The sequence below is a fragment of the Aythya ferina genome (genome assembly GCF_964211825.1).
Source record: "Aythya ferina genome assembly, chromosome: 11".
Lineage (NCBI taxonomy): Eukaryota > Metazoa > Chordata > Aves > Anseriformes > Anatidae > Aythya > Aythya ferina.
Window position 1 is genome coordinate 12,291,640 of NC_140307.1, and position 18,894 is coordinate 12,310,533.

Below are 18,894 nucleotides of genomic sequence, written 5' to 3' on the forward strand. Positions count from 1 at the left end.
CCTTTCCTTGTGCTCACTGGACCTTCACAAACATTTCTATCCACCAAATCCAGAAAAATTGTGGCTTTTTTTTTTCTTTGCTTCCTCAGCTGTCCAGCAGTTCTCTGGCAGACCATCAGTTTATTACAGTACCTGACAAGAAACAGACACAGTTTACAGCAGCAGTGTAGAAGAGAGCTGGAGAAATATGTGCCCTCTTTCCATAGCAGTAACCTTTTGAACAGGTTCACTCTGACACACAAAATAGCAGGCTAAGGTTGAGATATCAGGAAGGGATGCCTTGTCAGGAAAGCTGCTGAGATGTTCTAAGAAAGAAGTGCTGGAAGCCCTGAAGAACATTCTGTACTGGGCTCAGGCTGGGCAGTATGGGATGGTAACCTACAGCACTCCTAGGACTCTCATTTCAGCAGCACATGTAACCACCTACAAGAAATGAAAAGGGTTTAATGCCAAAAGCAAATTGACCTGGACGTGCTCTCCAAACAGAGGGTTTCGGTCCTCCATTTTTTACAGACCAGGTTATGTTTTCCCAAAATAAGCTACTGAATGCAGAGTTTCTCTTGACTTAGAATTACCTGGATCTGGTGAGACCACAAAGTGCAAGCTGAGACCTAGTCAAATTCTACTGTCCCTAAGAGCTCCCCAGAAAAACTGTTGTTTTCTCCAGCAAAACTAACCTTCAGAACTCCCTAGATCAGTAACAGAACAGAACAACTGTGATTCTCCTTCCAGGACCAGCCAGCATGTGAGAAAGGACAAAGCAGTGCTTTTCTCAGACAGGAGGAACACCTCAGAAGACAGAGACAATAGATCCAGACTGTATATCCCACTCTATGTACCATGTTCATTCTTCAAGCTTAGGGTCTGTGCAGCAGGTAAGATGGAGCTGCCTGCCAGCCAGCACTACCCTGCAAAACCTTCTGTGAAAAGATGCTGTAAGCCCAGCTTATAACAAGCATGCTGCCTGGGCCTGCAGGTTCTGACTGGCTCTGGCTGGGTGTCACATCCAGCCTCTGTCAGAGCCTTGCCACTGGCCCAGGAGTGACACCAAGCAACTCAGGTAGAATTCCTTCCACTTTACAGTCCAAGGAGTATTGGGCTCATTCTTCTGCTATATACTTTAAAGCAAATGCTTTGTCAGGTGGGACAAAGGCAGACAGATCCCAAGCTGAGTTTCTCAGCTACTTAAAAGTAGATTCAAATTCCTCTCTGCTTTGTTTCTTCACAAAAGTAGCTTTTTACATTGGAGTCATTTTCCCACCAGGTTGTATCAGCAGATTGTGCTGAAACCCAAGACACCGATTTTCTCACCTGTGATAACTAGCTAAGGTTCCACTTTACATATTGACTGACCTATTTAAGAAAGGCAGGTCCTAGGGAGCATGCTGCAGAGATCAAATGTGGCAGGCAGGAGAGCAAGGGCTCAATTCCTACTGATAGCAAAAAAAAGAATGTGCATTTGTTTGTACATTTAAGTTGCAAACCTCCTTAAGTGGACCAATATAGTCAAAGGATGAATTATCTCCATTACAGGAATGTGCTCCAGAAAAAAAGCCCTGTTACAAGTCCTTATTGTGAAGCCACAGTTCCTAGGGTTTAGAATGGACAGGACAAACTCCCTGATCTGAGCTTAGCTTATTTCACAAATTTGTTTCAGAACTCTTGTTCAAGTTAACTGAATGAAGTTACCAAAAAAAAAAAAAAAAAAAAAAAAAAAAAAAAAAAAAGTTGATCTGTTCTCACAAATAATCTAAGCCTAAAAGTTTTCTGTGTGCAACTTTGAGCAAGGCTTGAGGCTTTAAGCCAAACCCCAAATCAGGTAAGTTTTCACTACAATGTATCAGCAAACAGAAAAAAAATGCTATGAGGGAAAGACTGCAGCAGCACTGTGCTTTGGAACAAGGAGACTATGTCTGCTTTCCTGCTGTGGTGAAATTGCATGCATAACGTTGTGTTCTGCAATGGGCTCCCTGTTATCCTAAAGTCATCAACAGATTTTGCAGGGAGTTCAGAGAAAAGCAGCACAAGTGACTAGGGGGCCAAAGGGACTGACTTGTGAAGAAAGATTACATTTGCCAAATGTAATATACGTCAGCTGGCTCAGCAATGACCGAGGCCCATGATAACCACCACCAATTGCTGATGGATTTGAATACAAGGAAGGAGAAGAATTTAGTTTGTTATGAAGCACAATAATGGGAAGAAAGGGAAAGGAAATGCAGGAGTAAAGGCAGCATTGTCTAAAGCCCAAGGAGAGCTTTCTGACAGTGAGATGCTGCTGCTATGTGAACGATGGGAGAAAAATGTTTTACCCTTACGGAAATTAAGGTCTTGAGCACAAATTCCTAAACAGCTCTGATATACAGAATGGGAAAGCACAGTTGCTGTGGAAAACACTGTAGAAGTACACTTCATCAACAGTAAGCCAACAGACAGCTCTTTGGAGTCCTTAGTTGCAAACAAGCACAACAAATTACCAAGAAACAGGAAGCACCGGCCTCTGTGAACTCGGGTAGTGTAACACAGCAAATGCATTAGCACCAGCGGGAGGCTTGTTCATGCACCGAGGGACAGCATCTGCAACATAACGGAGACTCACGGTGACAGCGAGGATAAGGCACCGCTGTGAAAAGGCACCTGACCGAATCCCACTGCTCCTCATCCCCATGTGCCTGTTCCCAAACGCAGTCACAACCAAAGGACAATGCCTACAGAGGTGCAGCCCTCAACCTCACCCCTCAGTTTTCTTTCACTCATGTAGGTTGGAGCAAATTGAATCTGGTCCAACACCTGCTAATTGCCAGGGACCCCACAGCACTCACAAAAACCGGCAGCATGTATGCGTTATGTGTGTGAAGAACAGCTATACCCGCTGGATTCCTGCAGGCAGGCTTCACAATGCTGCTCTACAGTCAGATAACACTAGCCTAATTCATGAAAGAATTTCATCTTGTATCTGGAAGACAGGGAGAATTACATTCTCCAACTTCCTCAAAATACTATGAACCTGATAACGTATTTGTAAAAAACTCAAAAGATCTCGGGATGAAAGTGCAAACAGCTTATGTCTGCAGAATTCAGAAAGGCTCTCTACACATCAACAGCTTCGCAGGGCATTGTATTATGGACAAATGCTAAAAATTCTCACCTTTCTACATGTCATCCCATTGCCATTAACTATGCTCTCCCAAACCAAGAACAATCAGTCCAGTCATTCCAAAATCTAGCTATTTTCTTATTCTTGGGTAGTAACTGTGTGCCTCCTGTCATACCATGAGAGGCCTATAGACACTCCAAAGGGTACAACATCTGAACTGTCAGAGACAACTGTTTTTCCCAAAATCTCATTAGACAGTTCTTTTCAGCAGACACTGATTTGCAAGGCTGCTGCTCTGGCCCGGAGGAGATCAGCTCAGAATATCTTTAGAAATCACAAAGTATTGAGTGCACACCTTAGAGAAAAAGCAACACAGATAAAATCAGGATATCAGTTTCAGCTAAAATGTTGGGATTGTGCTTGAAAGAAATAAAATGCCTTCAAATTACCAAGCTTATCTCTTGGCCTTGTGTTTTTCCTGTGCCTTGAAGATGCCTGTGCTCAAAGCTTTTCCCTTTCTTTGGACAATAGGGACTGCAAAGGAGCCTTTTCAGTGTGTCAGGTCAATAGTCCAGAGACTGAGAAGGATTTGTGCTATAGATAGTAACAGCATCAAAGAGGCCATTACATCTTCAGCACCAGTAATCCCCATTTTAAGAACTCCATTATCTGACTGGCTCTTCATTTGCTTGTCACGTAATCCTTGCTGTTGTGGTAACTCAGGAGTGAATGCTGTGAGCTTAATAGAGAAGTGACAGAGTTGCCTGTCGAGTAAGGCTGGTTATGGGTAAGGCAGAAAGGAATCACAGAGCAGTAAGAACTTCAGAGATGTTAACTGAGCAACAAGAATAAAGTCTGTGAAGATGCGGCTGCAGCTGTGAAATACTTAACAGACATTCCTGGGGATCGACTGCTTTCTGATTTTCATTCCATCAAAAAGGAAGAGACTGATAGGCTTGTAAGTTGATCATGGCATAGCTGTGGAAGAAATCCTTGCTTTCAAAGTCTCAAATCAAAAAAAAAAAATAGTCAAAAAATAAGAGGCTGAGAATCACAGTGATCATTCCTGAGAAGATATGTCAGCTTTAAGGAAGTCAGTGCTCCCACTTGCATCTATATCTTAAATCCCACCTGTACAGATCACAGCCCTTTGCAGCTTGCTAGAAGAGAAGAATTAGGGGGAGATTAGCACAAAGGTCTCTCACCAAGAATGGGCCAAAGCAGGGAACCCAAAGATGACCAGTTGTGGCACAAGATGTTGTCAGATTGCCTTTAACTCTCAGGAATCTGACGCAAAGTATTTTAAAATAGCTGTTGTAGATACAATGACATGACTAAACAGCACCTCACCATGCCATAAATGAGAAAACAGTTTCTCCTTTAACAAGCAACTTTGTGGTGCTTCTCCTGCATGAGACCAAAAGGACTGGTTGCTCAGCTGGGGCATCCAACTGAAACATGGAATCTCTCTTTTGGCAAAGAGCCTAATATTTTAGTCTTGAATTAGAGCAAAGTATCCTGTGTTGCAGAAGCCCAGATGCAACGTCTAGAGGAACAGTCAAGCTGCAGCCCATGGAAGACCCTGCAAGATACAAAGAAAGTGGCTAGTATGTAAATCAGCTTTTTGGATGCCTCAAAAATAAACTAATTAGGAATTGAAGAGACAGCCCCACTTCAAGTTGCTGCACATAAGAAGTAGCTGCTCTGTTTCCTTAGAAAAAGGTTCCAAATAGTTGGCTAGTAACTCATGGTCAGATGCAAATCCTTCACCGGTGCTGTAGGAATGGCAGTAGGCACACATCACACAAGGAGATGTAACAGCTGGATTGCCATGACTAGAGTTGAGGGCAGGGGAACGATCATCCTTCACCGTCACCGTAGCAGTGACATCTTTCTGTCTGCAGTGTTTCAGACACCCAACAATGTGAAGAAGAGTAGTTTATCATTACGTGTTCTTCATTTATTCCATCTTCTGAATTTGCAGGAAATGGGGGTTGAAGAAATAAGATGACAGAACTGGATTTCAAACTGACTTGTGATGACACTTTGGAAAACAACACAATTGCTTTACTGTGACTTGCTTGCCATGGTCAGGCTGACACTGGCTTTAGCAGTTTCATTACACTCAAATTAAGGGAGCAGTAACTCTGCATCCACAATACCAGCCAGCAGCTGTTAAAGGCAGACTATTACTGCATCTTTCAGCTCATAGTGCCAGAGACCTCAGTGCACCACTTAGGCTTTAATCACCCCATCAGGCTCACCCTTACAGCCTCTGCTTTATCTCCAGGACTTCCATTTAAGTTCTGGCCTGGGCACCCTGCTGTGGGCCTGCCTGTTCCTGAGCTGTTTTTCAGCTTTCCTGGACTGACCTCAGACCTGACTGGTTCTTTACTTGACGATGGCTGGGCAGTTGATGGAACCTGTTCTGGTCACTAGCTTGCTTAGTTCAGGTAGCACACATCTGTGTCCTGTTGCAGAGGGTGCTGCCTCTGCAGTAGTTTCCCCCAGCTGATGGCTTCTCTCTCCTCATGGAACAGCCCTGCTCTCACTTCTCCCTGAAACTTGGTCATTTGATGTCCCTCAGCAATGCCAAGGGGCGTGTGGTTGAGAAGGGATAGGGATGTTTGCAGAAGTATTAAAGTAACAATTCTTCCACTATTACTTTCTCACTCATAGATTTCCTTCTCTTCACACTTCTATTGTGCAGTTATTTTCCATTGGCAAAAGCAAAATTAAATGATAGTCTCAGAACTAACTAGGATTGGGATGTGATAAAGGTTGGCTCATGAAGGTGGGATCAAGTCAGAAAAGAGTGACTAGAAAATGGCACCAGAGCCTCTATACCAAACCGAACTCCCATCAGTAGTGAGCCAGAATCAATGTTTTTTCTTGACTACTGGATAGAAAGCATTAAATGATTTCAGCCCTGTTCCTAGACAAAAACTGGCTCAAATTAAGAACAGGATGAGCCACTGAGACTAAACTTTCTCCCTTTTTTGAGATGCACATGCAAGGATAGGACAAGTTTGTTCTGCCTGAATATGCGTAGAGCATGTTATACATGCGGCGGAAGTGTTGTAACTTAAAAAGAAAAAAAATAAAAAAAGAAAAAACGTGGACAAGTTTTAGGTGGGTGATTAACCAAAGGACATTTGTGCCTCACTTTCCCAGATTAAGCTTTTCACAACGTAGGCAGCAGCTGCTCCCAGTGCGATGTACTCCTGACTAAAAGCATTGAAGGATGAGTTTATGCACTGAGGTTTATGCACTTCCCATGCGTTGGTTGCATGTTCTATTGATTTTAGAGTAATGCAACTAGAAAACCTCAGTACAACAGAATGAAGAAAACATTGCTAATGCGAAGGAGCTCACAGCAAGCAGTAGTCATGTCTTACTCAAGCACGCAAACTGCAGCAATGCTCACTTTCACAGCAGTCTGCCTCCCAGGAAACTTAACATACTCCTTCTTGCCCCACTTCAAGAATGAGGAGTCTCTCCCAAACTTGCGGATAGTGTCATACAGTTTCATTACTTCCCCAAGGCTACACTATCTTGGTTTCCAGTCTAAACACTAGAAAATTTGCTTTGCTTCATAATTGTAACTATCACACTGGGGTACATCTTTGCCTTAGAGCCAGAGAAGATCTAACTCTGGAGGGATTCCTTGGCACACTCATAAGCTATTTGCTTTTCTTGCTCTAAAGCTTTCCTAGAAAAAAAGGCCATAATTTGTGCACTGAACCCCAGCAACTTTCAGCTTCGAGAACAATCTGATGGACAATATAAACTAGATCAAACCTTGTGCTGTTCAAACTCCCTCACAGCCTGCACCTGAAATGCAGAGCCTTAAAATCAGCCAGCAGCGCTAGCAAGTTTCTGTGGAGCAGGGCTTGGATAGACTTGGGATTCTGGCCCTTCAAGCACTTAAATTCTTCTCTGCAGTTGGAAGTAACTAACACCTCTTCCTGCAGTTACAAAACATTATGTGCAGCCACGCTTTTTCAACAGTTCATCTTCCTTCCTGCTGTCAGTGTCAGCAGTATACAGCAGAGGGACCCAAAGTCTTCTGCAGCTGTGCCTGAGCATTGTGTCACACACAGCAGGAACACGGCGAGGACAGCCTCTCACAGCAGTGCAGGAACAGGGACAGAGACTGACAAGCAAAAAGTCTTTTGAGCTCAGTTCCCCAACACACCAATTAAACAGAGGCAAGACACACATATATTTCTAAAGGCTTTTTTTTTTTTCCTGCCATTGTTACAGGTCTTTGAAAGGTAGATGGATGGATCAGGCCAGTGAATAAGTGGGACAGTGGTAATGCTTCTAAAATAGCATTCCCTACCACTAATAGATCCCTTTTCTCTGTATCTGAAGGGTAAAATGTCGGGTTTCTTTGCCTTTCTTCTTGTTGTTGTTACTAGATATAGCTCTGGAAATATATATATATTTTTAAATGGTAAACAGCTCTGGGGAGAAAAGGTATAATTGATGATGATGATTAGACTTGGACAAAGAGGCATCCTACTGATAATTAGACTGTGATAAAAGACGTTTTCTACACCATATATTTTCTACTCATTTCTCCCTCCCAAAGTGAAGCTTTTGGGGGGTTCTTTTGAGTTTGAGGCTTACATTAGCCTTGAAGTACATGCAATAATACCATCTGGCTTTGACAAAATCTGTACACCCTGCTGGTCTCAGTATGCTGTGTATTTCCTTTTGTGCTCATTTACTAGCAAGTATTTGTTTCTCTAACTTGGTCTTTCAGCTCAAGTTGAGCCTCAGAGTGGTGGTACAGCGTTTTATCTTGGGTCGAAACCAAGGTGGGGCTTTGGAACCAGCACTCACAAAGGATTCCAAAGTATGATGCTTATTAGACAGTAGCATATCAATTCCCCTGTTGTTCAGCCACCTACTAATTTGGGGTAGAGCAAATTGCCCTAGCTGGTACCAACACAGTGAGCAACATCAAGCTGCTGAACAGCTCATCCCACCCTGAGCTGGGCTCTTGCACAACCCAGGAGGCAGCGCTGAGCTACACAAGTTGCAGCACTCAGAAACTAGAAGGACCCACCTCCAGCAGTGATCTGGAGTCTCAGCCATGCTATCTCCTAATCGCACAGGCTGACTGGCAACCAAGACACAAGCTCAGATCTGTGGTTCTCTTTCCAGAATCTACACAGACATGCACGTGTGTGTGTACATTCATAGAAATGTGTATTTATGTATATAGCCAGTGAACAAAAGTACACATCAGTCTCAGGGTTTCTTGTTTGATGTGCCCGATCTAAATATTTGTACTTTTAAAATAAACTTCCCTTATTCACACACCACATCCACTGTCATTCAGATAGACAGACACATGCAACAAGGCTTCACACAGCCTCTAGGAACTCAACCCTCATACCTAGAAAATAAGGAATTTGTTTGCTTTTGGCACCTGTGCTAAGGATTTAGTCTTTCTACAGACTCTACAGCTACCATAAAACATTGCTCCATTTGGCTACAGATAGAAACCTTCTAAAGCAAAGCTGGGAATTTCACAACAGATACCTACACACTCCTTCCCCCATCCCATTAAGACCAAACTTGTGGCATAAGACCAGCAAGGCCAAATAACACAGACTATAAATGGAACGGAAGTCACTGCAAAAGGAAAAGTTTTGTTCCTTGACTCCAATGGCACCTCAAAATCTTTTCGTGTCCTACCTCATTGCTCCAAAAGAAAGCAAGTTAATATTATTAAGGAATGTCTTTTCTTTCACCTGATCATCTTATTCTCTCTGCAATTATTTTAAACCAGGCCTTCAAAATCAAATTATCTGTTTTAAAACAGCGCCTGCCTAACAATTTATTTGGTGGTTTTCTGCATCTTGAAATGTTACCTTCCCGCAAATATATAGCAAAGTGAATCTGTGGTGTTTGCCTCATACTGTTCATGGAAGCTGCTCCATTAGAGAAATACCAAATATTTTGAGACTCAAAAGAAAAGAGACATTGAGATCTAACTATATCGGTGAATAAACTGTATTTAAACTGCTTCAACTGACAAGCTCAGAGGTAGACTTAAAATATATGATTTCTACCCATGGGTTGTTCACTTACATGAGAAAAATGATCCAACAGTCCTCTCCAGATGGCAAAGGCAATTTGGATTCATTACACTTTAACAGAAGGTAGAACAACATTATTTTTTTTAAATAGATCCAATATAAGAAGCTCTAGAATAACTCCACTGATGACATTGGGATTAATTTCTGAGTATTTACTCAGACTGTCAGAGTTGAAACTCATATTCAGAGCAAAGGTTGACTCTGCTTTGGAAAAGATCTGTTGCAAACAAGCAACCATTCAGTCACCAGCACCCTCCTCCTGAAGGCAGGTTACTTGCAGAAGAGAGGACTTGCCAGTACTTTTAAAGGTATTCTTAAAGCTCCAGTTATACGTTTGTGCTCATGCTATTCCTTACAACTGTGTTGTGTTGTGCAACCAATGGGTTTGCCTATTATTTATTCTTTGCCTTGACAACTGTAGTTTATCTAAAATATAGATTTTACTCAAAAAAATATTACTTGATCATAAGATCTGCCCAAGTAAAAAGGATTCTCTCAGATTTCACACTGAGAAAACGAGTAATGCCACTAACAACAACATGAGCAACTTCACATCTAGCTGATTTATGTATTCATGGAGTTTAATATAGTATTGCTACTGAAGAATTTGTGACATTCCAGTTATATCTAGCATTTATGTATATGAAATACTGGATTGTACTTGAAGTTCAAAACTCCCATAGCCTAATTCTTGGCTTTCTGATGACAAAAAAAAAAAAAAAATACTCTAAACTGGTTTCTTTCCCATGGCTCTATGCCCTGAGTTTTTGAACTTGTACTAACAATGAGATTCCCAACACCATCCTTCCAGTAACCATGAAATTCCTAACACCACCTGGCACCTTAACAGATAATCTCTACAGGGGCTTGATGTTCCTAGAAAGTAGCGGCAGGAATTCAGATAGTCAATGCATTTCAGAATCTAACATATGCTTAGCACATCTTCTAGCAAGCAAATGTACAAAATTTCTTGATTTTTCACCGAGTCCTCTCTATATTCTATTTAGATGTCCAGTACAGAAACAAGAAGGTAGGAAAAGTAAAATTAAATAAATAAAATAATAATAATAATTCTTCATTGGGACTTTATTAAGCACTTTCTTGTATAATGACCACTATAAGCAGTAAACTCTTCTACATACCCAGACAGTAACAAGGCTCCCTGCAATCACACCAATCCCGTTAACAGCTGTAACACTTTGTGCAGATGCATCTAGTCCTGTTGTAGCACCAGAACAGGACTGAATAGTGTTCACAGCTATCTATTCTTTCCAGAAGTACACATCACTCTGCCCATCAAAACATACCTGCCAGAAACTGTCATAAAAAAAAAAAAAGCCTTTATGAGTCACGAGCAGAGCTTTTCAGCAGTTGCTAAAGCAGGATTTTGGAACTTCAGAGAGGAAACAGTTACCTCTCCACAGCTTTTAATAGCTGCATGTCTTCCCACTGACTTCAGTGCTCTTAACAGAGCACCAGAAAGGCAACTGCTGAGGGGACCTTACCTCTGCACTGCACTCAAGCAGTTTCAATGCGCATTCTTACTGAATTAAGCAGTCTTAATGCACAATCTTACCAAATTAAGTGAATTCTGCATATCTACACTACATCCATCACTCTGCACCAAAATATCTTTCAACAGTATTTTGAGCACTACGAGTAACATCTGTTGCTTATGTGCTTTTTACAGAATTAACTTTCCTAAATAAAATGAGTCTTCTCCATATTGAGTTGCAACTATGCAATACCACAAAATGCAGAAGTTCACAAATGCTTCTCTAACTTCTTTTAACTGCACTAAAAACAGCTCAGAGTACATGAGCCTCATGTGGGCTTTTTAGGGGTAACAGTTTTCTTTAGGAAAGGATTTGCCCATTCACAAGGAAATCTTAGTCAATAACCTTCTTGATTAATTCTGACTCTGTGGACACATGTCCTCTGCTACACTGTGCAGAAGTTGCCATTTCCCACAGGAATACACTGCAGCCTTGGTAGATATCCTCCCCTTATTGCTTTGAAAACTAGGGTTAAAGCATGTACCACAATTACTCAGGATTTCTGCACAGCTATGGTGTTTAGTGAGCCGAGGTATAGAAGCTGCTTCTGACTGACTGCAGCCATTTCTATACTAGGAAAAGATCACAAAATCATCTAGGTTGGAAGAGACCTCTGAGATCACATAGTTCAACCTCTGACTTAGCACTAACCAGTCCTCCACTAAACCATATCACTAAGCTCTACATCTAAATGTCTTCTAAAGACCTCCAGGGATGGTGACTCCACCACTTCCCTGGGCAGCGCATTCCAATGCCTAACAACCCTTTCAGTAAAGAAGTTTTTCCTAATATCCAACCTAAACCTCCCCTGGTGCAACTTGAGCCCATTCCCCCTCATCCTGTCACCAGGCACGTGGGAGAATAGACCAACTGCCAGCACGCTACAGCCTCCTTTAAGGTACCTGTAGAGTGCGATAAGGTCGCCCCTGAGCCTCCTCTTCTCCAGGCTGAAAAGATATTACATAGGGAATGAAACAATATGTTCTTGGTAGAAATTCCTGACATTTCCTAATGCTAAAATAATTTAGCATTACTTAGGAAACAGCTTTAATCTATGGAGTCTCATGGCCCTCCACCCCCTTGCTACAGGAATGCAACACAACTGTGAATTCATGGAGAGAGAAATGCTAAAATGACCATAAAAGAGAGTAGTATCACTTCCATCTTCTGACTGGAGGATGGGGGTACACCACAGGGGATGAGGAGTATTTATATATGTGTACACACACAGTTTTTTTCATACAAAGATAGTTTGGTGGCAAACCAGAAGTTGACCCCCAGTTTCCCACATCTCTGCGTCCTAGAATCCTCATTTGCTATTAGTCTTTTCCCAGCTTGTCGTGGTTCCGCTCGAGTGGGCAGCCGAGCTCCACCACAGTCGCTCTCTCACTCCCCCTCCTCAAAGAGGAATGGGGAGAAAATATGTGAAAAGGACTCAAGGATTGAGATAAGGACGAGAAAATCACGCAATAATTATTGTAACGGGCAAAACAGACTCGGCATAAGGAGATAGTAAGATTTATTGCCTACAACTAACAAGTGAGAGAAGTGAGAAAACAAAGGAAAAAAAAAAAAAACAAAAGCACCTTCCCCCCCCATCCACCCTCTTCCACCTCCTCCCCCCGAGCGGCGCAGGGGAACGGGGAATGGGGGTTATGGTCAGTCTACAGCACTTCTTCTCTGCCGCTCCTTCTCGGTCACTCTCGTCCCCTGTGCTGTGGGGTCCCACCCACGGGATGCAGTCCTTGATGAACTGATCCGGCGTGGGCTTCCCACAGGCAGCAGCTCTTCCAGAACTGCTCCAGATATGGGTCCGTACCACGGGGTCCATCCCTCAGGAGAAAACTGCTCCAACCTGGCTCCCCTACGGGCAGCAGCTCCTGCCAGATCACCTGCTCCTGCGTGGGCTCCTCTCCACGGGCTACAGGTCCGGCCCGGAATCTGCTCCGGCAGGGGTCTTCCACAGGCGGCAGCCTCCGTCGGTGCACGGCCACCTGCTCCACTGTGATCTCCTCCACGGGCTGCAGCATGGAACCCTGCTCCACCGTGGTACTCCATGGGCTGCAGGGGGACATCCTGCTTCACCATGGTCCTCACCACAGGCCGCAGGGGACTTCTGCTCCGGCGCCTGGAGCACCTCTCCCCCTCCTTCTACACTGACCTTGGTGCAAGGCTGTTCTCTCACTCCCTTGACTCTCCCGGCTGCTGTGTGGCGCAGCGTTTTTTCCCTGTCTTAAATATGCTCTCACAGAGGCGCAAACAACATCGCTTATTGGCTCGGATCTGGAAAACAATGGGGCCCTTCCCAAACATGGGGCAGCTTCTAGATCTTTCTCACAGAAACCACCCCTATGGCTCCCTGCTACCAAAACCTTGCCACGTAAACCCACTACACAGCTACATTAGGAACCCTTGGCCAAAGGGCTCTAAGCAGGAAAGGCAGAGACCATCACCCTGCTCTGCCTAGCAACCATTATCAACAGGCAGATTTTTATCGTCTTTACTCTTGCCCTCGTATCCATAATGCCTGAGAAATTACCACCCTATAATTTCCCTCCACTTTGTAGGAACAGTTCTGTGCTTCAGCAGGCATAAAGTGCCTTAGGCTACCTATTTTCAAGATATGATTGCACATCTGGGGCACATACATTAGTTCAACAAAAAGTCTGAGACGAAAAAGACCAGAATTCTATTGACTTACCTTTGTATTGCTGCAGATATACAGTACAGAATAAAACTACTGCAGATATACAGTATAGAATAAAACAGCTCAAATTGCTGGCTAACGTAGCAGTTTACCAAACTCTGAACACAAAATTAAGTGGAAATCATTTTAAACTCAATGAATGCATGTTTTTGGAGGCAGGATATGGATTACTGAGATTTTTGACAGTATTTCAGAACATGGAGAGACTGCTACAAATTGAGTGAATCAAGTCAAACTACTCCCTTGTTCACAATTTAGCAAAAACTAACACCTAGGCTGCATCCATTTGTACAAGCAATACACAAACCCAACAAAATGTAGGTGTTGCTGCTTTTCTGGGAGCGTACATTTTCCATTTGGCAAAGTTTCACCACATGGCTTCTTACAGACAAAGAATTTGGAGTAGAAATTAGACATCACTATTCTTAAAACACAACAGGAATAAACAAATTGATTTCCAAGAAAACCCATCTCAGTAGAGTTGTCAAATTTGATATAGGGAAAAAGACAACAGAAATAACGGCTCACATTTAATAGCGATAATGAAACAACCAAACACACACTCGTACACAAATACACACACAAACACATGCAAAACTTAGTTCCTGAGGATCCACATACATGCAGAATCTCTACCAATTCCTTTTGTGAATGACACAAAAATTGGCAAGTAATAATGATTTCTGTCAGCACAACACAGCACTTCCGTAAATTGAAGTGATTTAACAGTGTCTGCTTTAATACAGCAATGTGCAAGGTCATGCACATAGAAGCAAAGTCTAGAAGTGCCTACAGATCAAAGAGTTATTTCCTGACAAAGCAGAGAACCTGAAAAGGACTGCCTGTCTGCATGGGCTCTCAAGGCTTTTGTAACCGTGGGCTATAAGCAGCTATGTAGTGAAGAAGAAATGGAAAGATCTGGGAGAAATCCCTAAAGTAAGGGAAGAGTTCAGTATGTTTAATTTATCTTAAAAGGGTATCAAGAGATGAGGTGATTATTTATGAAAAGGCATTATGCTAACAACTAAAGAGCTTTGTAAGTGAGCACTGCAACACATAAAAATAACAACGTCTCCAAGTAAGTGGGAGATAAATAGAGAGTACATTTTAAAAGCAAGCCGATTAACTGGCAGAACAAACTGAGAGAGGAGAGGCTGAATTTTCAGTTGTTAAACAACTTTGTATCAGGAGAGGTTGCTCTTCTGGAAGGTTTGCCTTAGCCAGATACGACTTCTCACCCTTCAGTGAGGAAGAGACGAATGAAACGATCTCTTTGCCTTCAGAGAATCTAGGACAGCTGTACAATGTGCATTATCTTTGTGGGAGAAATGCTAGTAGGTGTTGGCCTATTTTTTTTTCTGAACTACAAATACTGACAGAAGCCTATCACTATGCATACAATAGCAAGTGCCAAAGCAAGAAGTCACCCAGATGACACGGCGAGGCAAGTATTATGCAGGTAGCTGGTGCATGCACAAGAAGTTGTACAGCCTAACATATGTTAACTCAAAATCAAGTGCACGTAAACTGTGCAAACATGCTGAAGCAATTTGAGAATTAAATTCAGTAGATGTTAAAGACTGGTATTACTTCTGTTAAATTATTTTAAAAATAATAATGCTATGTAACATGTACACAGTTTTAGCTATAGCCTAGGTCTAGACAGCACCCTCCAAGCTGCACATTCACTTGTGTCCGTCTCAAGCAGCAAGTAGTAATTCAGGGCCTAAACTCTTCCCAGACAGATAAAATGTGTCCTCCATACTTTTGCTCTCTTCGAGTAACTGACCTGTTATGACTGCTCAGCTCTGGGTGACAAAAGCAAGTCCTACACAAACCAAACTTCTGTGTGCTCTTCCTGTGTGGAAGAGGCAAACTGGTTCTCACTAGAGGCCCTGTTTCTGTGTTAGCAATCCACAACCTGCAGAGATATTACTGCCCAGTGTGCCATGTGCTTAGCTAACAGCATGTCAATTCAAATTACAACTGCTCTGAGGAAAGAGCCTTACAACCAGAAGCCTTCCAGGTGGCTCAGCAGATTGGTCCATTTGCCATACATGGTAGAACAAGTCAGCCTTTTCTGACTATGCCTTTGGAGTAAAAATATCTCATTAAATAATAATTATGGCATGAGTGAGTGCTACTCTTACACTAGATGAGCACTAAGCAGGTACCCAACTGTGTTTTAGCTCACTGGCTGGGAGCAAACACCATTTGCTTTTGCATGCCCGACAGCTGGATGCAGGCAATGGGCAGAAAAGCAAACAGGGTACCGTGCAAAATGTAGGACTCCCGAGGAGCATAGATGGCAACTCTAGAACAACCCTTATCTCCCTGTCACAGCTCCAAATCAAGCCAGGACATTGCCTGTTCCCTAGCACAGCACACAAGTCTGTTACACAGATTCCTGTGCTACCCTCCTCACCATACCTGACTGTCACCCAGCTGTACAGTAAGCAATGCGATCACCACACAAAGTTTGTTCCTTTTCCTTATTTTGCCTTCAGGTCTCAATTTTGTGGTGTTTGCACACATAAGAAGGCTCACCAAGAACAGCTTCTTAGTACAGTGAAAAGATTCCAACTCAGTGGTTCACCTGATAAACATCCTCAAAATATCCCAATACAACTGTAAAAATAAATTGTGTCCTTTCACTGTGCAAAAGAATTAATATTGAACAGCTACAGATCCAATCAGACATAGCTCCTGTGTGACTGAGCCAAATTTATAATTACTTCTTCTACTGCATCAACCTTCAAGCAATGCACTTCAATGGAGAAAGTCAGCAAGAACAATTCTGAAGTTAACATGACTAATGGAATTTGTAAACTTTCATATAAGAAAAGGCATCAGCTGGAACCTCAACTCCCTGACTTGTTCTCTTTAATCAGCAATGACTTGCCAGTATCATCTGGATCTTCACACCGTTTCAAAGAGCACATCAAAAAGACTAGATAGAGAAATATTTTGTCTTTTATTTATTAGACTAACTCCTTTGTGGATGTTTCTTTCTCAGCTGTTCTCCTATACCCCTGCAATCACACTTCAATAATATTAAGTTTCACAATCCCTCTTACTTACCCAGATTAAGCTTTAGAAGTTTTAAGGTACTCGGTTTATCGCATCACATCACTGACAAATACTCCCACCTCTCTCATAAGAAAGAATTGCATTTCTAGCCCTTGCGTTTGCAAACTAGAGCTTGGAAATATGCGCACACTGAGCCTACTGTCATTCTAGAACAATAAAAGAGGTAATGAATTGGCACAAGAACCCATGTTCTTGAAGCTGGAGATTGTTCATTGGTGTCTATAAAATGCAAGCAAGGCAGCCTTAATGGAGTAAGGGGGTAGCTGCTTGCTGGTGCTAATTCCATGGGTACTTAACGGCAAGGCTAAACAGAACCTTTTCATCTCGTTATTTCATAACTAAGGTGTCCCGTAGTACTTGTAGATAAGCAAACACTCTGCTGAGGCACTAAGAACTGCCTAGTTCATTGCACCCTTAACCCTCCCCTATAAATTCTTGATTACTGTTTTGTTAGGGAAAAAAATAACAATTTACATATTTATGAGCAGATGATACAACTTCTAAAAACTGATCAAAAACACAGTGTTGTGAAAGGACTGCTTTATATGTGCCTGAATAGGAGAAAATTCCTGACAGTGTAAGTCCATGAGCTTGCATTTGAGGCCGATCAGCTAACATTATGAATGTAAGTGGCTATTATTCTTGTATTTCCTACAACAGCAATGGAAAGTCACATTTATATATCATATTGCAGGCTAAGACACCCTATTCTGACTCAAGCCAAAGTTGCCTGTGGTATGTGCTTCTGACCCAGTACGTCATCTTTGCCTCATAGGTAGAGACTACAGGGGATGTTTCACTAAAATCCTGCTGGCACATGATGTGCAATGAACAGATTAGCAAGTGCCTACAGTGTAAAAAGCAGTATAAATCAGACAGAACTGCAGAAGAATCTCTTCTGATCTGTAGAAAACTGCAGTCCAAGGCGTACTTTCTCCCATCCTACTGACAGTGCCTACACTGCAAGCAGTGCCTCCCCATGCCCAGCACTCCTAGCTGAATTAGGAGCTCGCCCTCCGATTCTGAAGGTCACTCTCACTGATTTTCAATTGGTTTAAGCCAAGACAAAAATCTGAGTTTAAAGCATATACCAGCATGATCCTAACAGTTGCCTCCTAGCTTATTTTATGTAGCTAAGGATTTACCCAGTTTCATCTTTTTCCATTCTGACAACAGGCAATAATTTGGAAATCCTTCTTTGTGGAAATAGTAACTCTGTGATGAAGCTGTATGAGATGAGAGGAGTTCAGAGCTAAGTATCTGAAAATCAAGTAGCACTTCATGGGATGTATTAAAAACCAATGGGCTTAAGTGATTTGACAAACGTAGAAAAGGTCACTTGGCAATTAAGTGACAGAAGTTGTTTCAGGATGTGTGCTCTTGCTTCTTGAAGGCTTATTATTAGAGCAGGTAAGAGAGGCTGAACGTCTGTACACCAGGAGAATGAATGATGCACGTGCAAGTGTGCAAAATTCACACAGTACTCATTTCCCAGCTGCTGTACATGATATGCTGAGAGTTTCTTTCACATTTGCATTGTCTATTTTTTTTTAAAGAATGAATAAAGGAATTTTATCCACCCCTTCTTAAAGGATGAATATTTATTTCTAACCTAGCACTGATAAAGATTGGTGTCTGGGTATTATGCTTGAAATGATTTCTTAAGTATTATGTATGGCTCATTTGATGTTGTGTGAACTTTATTTTAGTACTGCTCCATGGTCTGTTTGCTGCACCCCTCTCCCCGCTTTTTGAGCAGGATGGAGAAAGGGGATGCTTACTTCCATTCAGGAAAGGCTGCTGCCTGTTCTTAAGGGAGGGAATCATGAGAACAGTGTGCAGTAACAGATCTCTGGGGAAAAGCGTACAATCAAGAAAATCCGATAAAAACATTTCCTTGCTCTACTCTCAAAGTTTCTAGCAAGCTATGGCTCAGGGTCTTTCTGGTTATCAAGGATACCTCTATGTTTAACAGCCCATCACAGGTTTTCTTTGTCTTGAATTTGCCTGATTACTTTTCATACACATTGAAACTTTTGGCATCGATAACACCCTATAGCAAAGGAGCCTGTACAATAATTGTGTGCTCTGCATTTTGTAGTTTTATACCTTTTTCTTAAAAGGAATAAAACCTTTCAACATCTGAAATAATATATCTTTCTTCATTTTACAAAACCTCTGATTAATGCAGCCTCTGCTTTGTTGCTTTTCGAAACCTTACAAAACAATGGTCTTACAGAACTCACACCTGCTGGAGAAGAAAAGCTACAGATTGCATTACCTTGCTGTGCTGCTTTAAACGTAAATGAAAAGCCCAGACAGCCTAAA

At 42.2% G+C, this 18,894-nt stretch overlaps 1 protein-coding gene across 4 annotated transcripts in view; it reads right to left on the reverse strand.

The window, feature by feature from the left end:
• Positions 1 to 18,894, reverse strand: part of HCN4 (hyperpolarization activated cyclic nucleotide gated potassium channel 4) — a 168,997-nt gene that overhangs the window by 119,272 nt on the left and 30,831 nt on the right. The gene's annotated exons all lie outside the window — the stretch shown is intronic.